At 39.0% G+C, this 7,500-nt stretch overlaps 1 long non-coding RNA gene across 1 annotated transcript in view; it reads right to left on the reverse strand.

The window, feature by feature from the left end:
• The window catches only part of LOC149132889 (uncharacterized), a 60,685-nt gene that overhangs the window by 1,433 nt on the left and 51,752 nt on the right, over positions 1-7,500 (reverse strand). The window contains exon 2 of the long non-coding RNA XR_016244028.1: positions 1-654. This exon is cut by the window's left edge and continues 1,433 nt beyond it. This is a non-coding gene — a long non-coding RNA (uncharacterized LOC149132889). The remainder of the gene's footprint in view (positions 655-7,500) is intronic.

The following is a 7,500-nucleotide window of genomic DNA, read 5'->3' on the forward strand; positions in this document are numbered from 1 at the left end:
TGTATTTGACTATTTCACTATTTGAAAATTCATTATATCAACAGCCTTGCAGAATATGTTTCTGCTCTTTGAATTCCGAATACAAATATCGCTGAACTCAACGTTACCTTAATCACTTCCGGAATTGATAAAGTAGGACTGAAGTACTGGGTCATTGCTCGCGGTAAATCCCTTTTAATCAGGAAAGAGGGGCAGTGGCCATGATCCTCCATAAGACCTACGGATCTTTTGGGTGAGTGGTATGACAGAAAACTCAAACCAGAGACCGGACCCAGTTTGATAATATTTCATGAGAGGGCTCCGCTGAAGCATTCTAAGAACCAAGTGAAGTTAAACTGGTTAACGGTTTAAGTCTACTCTACCACTTAAGTAGGCTATGGTGGGATTTGAACTCAGAACGCAAAGAGCCGGAACAAATATCGCAAATCGTCTGATCCGACATTCTTGTAGTTTCGCCAATTCATCACCCTTGAATGGTACGTTTGTTTTCGATTTTGCATTTTTTTTTCGATCAAATCCACCGACACACTACTGATCACCAACCTTAGCCTATAGTAGACAATAACGTGTTATTCATTGCACCACGAAGTTAGTCCGCAATCGGGTCCACCTGGAGGCGAATCGGCTATCTTATTTACACATCTACAACTGCACCTGAAATAAAAAATAACAGACATTATCAATTAGACTTTTCATGAAACATATTCGAAAACCCAGTTTACGACTTACTAATATTATGAAACTAAAATTTGCAAGCACTTGCTAAGAAATATGAAATATGAGTATCCGATCTAAGAAAATATCTTTCTGAGACATTTGATTACATTTAGAGTAAACTAATGGATGAAAGTCTCCGAGATAATTAACATTTAAATTTGGACCAAATTACATTAAAAAAATCATTATAAATCTGGTTCTACTGATAAGGCCACGATTTCTGTGATTACAAAAGACGGGCTGCATATTCTAAGTACAGCAGTGATTCTATTGAGGGGTTGGGTGGGAGGTAAAGAAACAAGGGCGAGGAAAAGTGAGAGGGAGGTGGTGATGGTAGTGGAGGTGGTGGTTGTGGTTGTGGTGGTGGTGGTGGTGGGTTATGTCACACGTATGACACTAAGTCGATAAGAAAAAATGTCATGTACAAACATTTGTAGATGCATTCCATTCCATATGCCATAAATTGCAACACTGATGCAAGGTTGTTTTCGTTACTTACCTACCTCCCACCATCACGGCCAAATACAACAACCGTCATCACCACCATCTTTCCCGTCTCCGTCGTCGCCACCGTCACCACCGTCACTGTTCTCACTGTCACTACTACTGCAGTCATCGCTATCACCACCACTACAGCTGCCCTCACACTTCTTGCTATCAGTACCACCACCACCACCACCACCACCAGCACTGCCACCACCACAACCACGACCACAACCACCAGCAACAACAGCAGCAGCACCACCACCAGTACAGCCAACACCGTCATCACCGTCACAACCACCATCACTATCACAAACACTACTACCACCACCATTAACATCAACAATACCAACACCAACACCAGCATCATAACCACCACCACCACTACCACCACCACCACCACTACCACCACCACCACCACCACTACCACCACCACCATCATCATGGTCACTAACAGTACTACTACAATCGCAACCACCACCACCACCACCACCACCAAAACCATCGAATATATCACCATAACAACAACCATCATTAAAATGACGACCATATCTGTCAGTTCTATCTCCATAACCTACTACTACTACTACTACTACTACTACTACCACAGTAATCTCCATTACTATCATCATCATCATCATCATCATCATCATCATCATCATCATCATCATCGTTGTTATCAAAAGCAGCAGCGGCAGCAAAAGAACAGTAGCAGTAGCAGCAGCAGCAGCAGCAGTAGCAGCAGTAGCAGCAGCAGCACGGCATCACCGCTTTTAAGATCAGCGACAGAAATTTTCACAAGACATAACTCCCACAGGTGTGATAGATTCAACCCCCACACCACCCATACACCCACCGACATGCCACCTAATCTCTTACCAATGATATCAACTTTATCCAGGGGTCAACATTCCCACGAGAAAAACAACACACACACACACACACACACACACACACACATAGACATACATATACATCAATACCTATATATGTATATATATATATATATATATACACACACACACATGCATGGATACATAATCTCTATATATGTATATATACACATTATACAGACATGTATGTCTATACATACACATACACACACGCAAACACAAATACATATTGGGGGTTTGTTATCATTACTCCAGAACGGGTCACAATTCTACATGGCCCCTGTATGGTAAGATAAAGATGATAAAGACTACCCGATGTTTGCTTTTGGTTTCATTCATACAAACGTCTATTTATTTATTTATTTATTTGTTTATTTATTTATTTAATTTGTGTTTCATTTTTATTTCCCTTCTATTCTGGCAATGTGACCTAGCAAATCTAAAATATCTGCAAATGTGATCATGAAAATCATTTCTTTTTTTTTTTTTTTGCATTTAATATATATATTTCCACACAATAAATCCAATTTTTTAAACTTTTATGTTGTTTCTTTTCGTCCTTTGCAGATCATTTTTGTTTTGGAAAAAGTAAAAAAAAAACAAAAAAACATTTTTTTTTTCCATCGTTTGTTTCGTCATTTGAAGTCAAAAGCTATGACTTTTAAGCCTTCATGGACCCTTGACAAAGATCAAGGCCGAATTTCTAAACCCTGTGTCAAACAAACAAAAAGAAAAAAAAAGAGAAAAATAAAACGTAATATCTTTTGCTCCCAGTCTATTTCTCTGAAATGTTTATCAGATATTCCACTAAGATAAGGGTTTTTTTTCACAAACACGATAAATATTAGATGTCACTGTGTTGGCCAACAAGCTTCAATATGAAATAGACTTAGCAAAGCACGAGAAACCCGTATAGATGAGTGGGTAACGTTGCTGAACAACCAAATGGAAGCAAGAGCGGTTCGCCTCCTGATAACAGCAGTGTCATATGTTAATGTCTAAGAGTCTTTTAGTATCTCAATTTACTTAGATACAACTATCATACGATGTGAAGGCAAAGAGGTACAAACATACGTGATGGACTTGTTTATGCTGTTGTTTAATTCCCGGTTAAGTCTTATTTATGAGACCTGTTATGAAAGACGTTACGAACTTGTGTATCTTGTGTATCTTTTCTTTTTTTTTACAGGCACAATATACTTACAACTATTCTATTTGATGAGCCGTTACGAAAGACTTTGAAGAGCCATTTGAGGGAAATTTGTCAACTATTTCTGAAATTGACTATTTATCTCCTGCTGTGTGTTTGGTGTGTATGCGTGCGTATGTGTGTGTGTGTGTGTGAGTGTCGGTTTATTTGTGTATGTGCGTGCGTATGTTTACACAGAAGCACACTTATGCATTAATAAATATATATTTGAAGAAATGAGTAGAGATGGCTTTGTAGGGGGGATAATTTTTATTTTAATCCCCACCCCCAAAGTCATCTCATTTATCCAAATATATTATACTGTACCAAGAAACTTTATATATACATACAGGGGTTGGGCAAAATAATGGAAAACACCTTAAAATTTCAAACAAATATATTTTAATATGGGATAGGACCGCCTGTGGCAGTAATTACAGGTTGAATTATATGAGGTATGGACTCGTATAAAGTTTGAATTGTTTCCAAAGGAATTTTTGTCCATTTTCAGCTAAGACAATCTCCAGTTCTTGTAGTGATGATGTTGGAGGGTATCGACTCCTTTCTTGTTTTTCTAAAATGCACCATAAATGTTCAATATGACTGAGATCTGAGGACTGTGATGGCCAGATATTCACTAGAATATTCCTCGTGCCATTCAGTAACAACTTTGGCTGTGTGAATTGAAGGTGGGGTTGGAAAGGTGTCTGTCAGAGTGTATGCTCAAAAAAAAAAAAAAAGATGGACGCACGTAGCACGTAAGCTGGGAGTGAAAGGCCCTGCGTGAGCACGACATAGAGATTACCAAAGGTGTTGGTTGGAAAGGCAGGGCTCGTGGGATCGGAGCATATCTACCTTTTAAACCCCATTTTGTCTTTCATTGTATGTATGTTATTGTCTTTTGTGTCCCATTCAATGTTTTTCATTTTGTCATTATAAATTTTTTATACCATCTGTTGTATATGACCACCAGATCATATTGTATTGTCCCCTCTATGTGTGCCTGTAATAGGTAATAAAAATAAAGCAATGCTAGCAATCCTTTGAAGAGGAGATTAATCGATGTAAATCGTTACTTTATTTTATCGGCTCTGATAGGATGAAACGCAAAGCTGACCTTGGCAGGACTTGTAAGATTGAGAATATAAAGAGGCGGAGAAAATATTGCAAAGCAATTTTTTCTGACTCTCTGACTATTTTATCAGCTCTTCGCTCTTGATTTCTGATTTTCGTGCCAGGCCCAGAATTCAAGGGGTTGTGATATAAATTACCAGTGTGTTATCTATTTTATCGATCTCGGAGAAATGAAAGGCTAAGTTGACTCCGGCGGGATTTGAACGTAAAACGTAAGAATCGAAGTAAAGAGTGGTGGTTAAGAAGTTTACTTTGCAACCACTTTGCGTCAGGTTCAATCCCACTGCATGACAAGTGTCTTCTATAATAGCCCCGGGCCAACTAACCGAAGTAATCAGTGAATTTAGTAGACGGAAACTGTGTATAACCGTCGATTTCTTTCTCTCTCTCTCTCTCTCTCTCTCTCTCTCTCTCTCTCTCTCTCTCTCTCACTCTGTCTATATATATATATATATAACAACAATAACAGCAATATTTCAAGTATGGATACAGTGTTTTATGCGATGAGATCTAAGATTCTGTGGAATTTATGTTGTACGCAAGATATAAAGTGCTTGTAAACGTGAATTCAAACCGGCTCATCGACTCTTCTTTCTCTCTACATTTACATTCGACTGCACGGTTGGCTAATTTTATATTATTCATTTAGTTATTTTCGCCAACATCAGTGCTGTTCCTGTAGACTGATGATTAAAATGGTTCCAGCAGTGACCATCTATCTTTATTGTTTAAGCATAGTGAATTGCACTACGTTATCCAAAAAGACTTTCAAAGACGGATACAAGTGAATTCAGGGAGAATGGCTGCTATTTCTAGCAGGACGTCCAATTAAGCAGTCACTCCCACGTTGAGCCGTAGCACATCGCTCGTTCGTTTGTATAGCGTTGAATGAGCCGTTGTTATTGCTGTTTTTGTTGTTAATGTTGTTGTGACTGCTGTTGCTGTTGAGATGCTGTTTTTGTTGCTATTTATATCCACGTCAACTCTGATGGTGCAGGTCTATGATCAAGTAAAATACAGTCGTGGCCATCACACCTTTGCTGTAATTGTTCGAACTAGACTATATTATTTAGTGGATGCGCAATGGCCCAGCGGTTAGGGCAGCGGACTCGCGGTCATAGGATCGTGGTTTCGATTCCCAGACCGGGCGTTGTGAGTGTTTATTGAGCGAAAACACCTAAAGTTCCACGAGGCTCCGGCAGGGGATGGTGGCGAACCCTGCTGTACTCTCTAACCACAACTTTCTCTCCCTCTTACTTCCTGTTTCTGTTGTGCCTGTAATTCAAAGAGTCAGCCTTGTCATACTGTGTCACGCTGATTATCCCCGAGAAATACGTTAAGGGTACACGTATCTGTGGAGTGCTCAGCCACTTGCACGTTAATTTCACGAGCAGGCTGTTCCGTTGATCGGATCAACTGGAACCCTTGACGTCGTTAGCAACGGAGTGCCAACAACAGACTATATTATCTAATGTACCGTACCCTCTTCTATATTTTTGTGATTTGAGGAAGCTTCGGGAGCTCTTACTAGCCATTCATTCGACCAGGTAGATGCTCCTTTCATTAGCTCGGCTAATAATGAATTATTTCCTCAGGTAAAGTTTCAAAACCTCCAGAATCTACAAATTTATTCCCGTTCCCCAGCGGACACTAAAAATACCAAAATTTCAGTTTTTAATCAGCCAACAGTTGTCGAGTTAGAAAATTATTTGTCTTTTTTGAAATTCTGCTGATTATATTCCAACTATATTATTTTGTTTGTTTCTTCAATAAAAAAAAACAAAATATCAGCAAAATTCAAATAAATATTGGCAGCTAACTAATGCAGTCATGCATAAGAGATTAGTTGATGTCTCTGTAGAATTTACTAATCTTGATGTCGTTCTCTGGTGAAAAATTTTGCAGGAACTTTTTAGCCCTCGGGGCAGCACTAATAATCTACGGATGTTGGGATTGAACTTGGTGAGAGAATATTTACCTGGTTGGAAGTTAAAGCACTAAATATTGTTGAAATTATTTAGCATGCATATAATTAACTTTAATAGATACATTATATGTTAGACCGAGTTCAAGAAATTTAGAGGTTCTGACATACATTCATACACGTACACACTTATACACACATGCATACACACACACCTAAACATGGGCACATTCAAATAATGATACATATGCGCATACATAAATATGCAATCACATTCACAACAAACATGAACAAAGATGTATATGCATACGCGATTTTACAAATACATTTGTTCCACTCCGCTTGAAGATTGCTGCCCCGTTGATAACAGAGGGAACAGTACCAGAGTAATGGTAAGGGACTAGTGTTTTAGTCACACACACACACACACACACACACACACACACACACACACACACACACACACACACATACATACGCACGCACACGTAATATATATATATATATATATATATATATACATATATATAAATGTATGCATTTACATATAGATATATGAGTGGCTGTGTGGTAAGTAGCTTGCTTACCAACCACATGGTTCCGGGTTCATTCCCACTGCGTGGCACCTTGGGCAAGTGTCTTCTACTGTAGCCTCGGGCCGACCAAAGCCTTGTGAGTGGACTTGGTAGACGGAAACTGAAAGAAGCCCGTCGTTTATATGTATATATATGTATTTATGTGTGTGTGTATATGTTTGTGTGTCTGTGTTTGTCCCCCCCCCAGCATCGCTTGACAACTGATGCTGGTGCGTTTACACCCCCGTAACCTAGCGGTTCGGCAAAAGAGACCGATAGAATAAGCACTAGGGTTACAAAGAATAAGTCCTGGAGTCGATTTGTTCGACTAAAAAGGCGGTGCTCCAGCATGGCCGCAGTCCAATGACTGAAACAAGTAAAAGAGTAAAAGAGTATATACATATGCACACAAGCATGTATACATGTATGTATATGTATATATATATATATATATATATATGTGTGTGTGTGTGCGCATAAGCACGATGGAAGCATGGTTAACAATACGAAGTGAAAGGTTTGATTTTACAGTGCTTGACTCTTGGCAAGTGTCTCATTACCATAGTTTCGAAACGAACCATGCTT

The sequence above is a fragment of the Octopus bimaculoides genome, chromosome 13 (assembly GCF_046866305.1).
Source record: "Octopus bimaculoides isolate indiv1 chromosome 13, ASM4686630v1, whole genome shotgun sequence".
Classification (NCBI taxonomy): domain Eukaryota; kingdom Metazoa; phylum Mollusca; class Cephalopoda; order Octopoda; family Octopodidae; genus Octopus; species Octopus bimaculoides.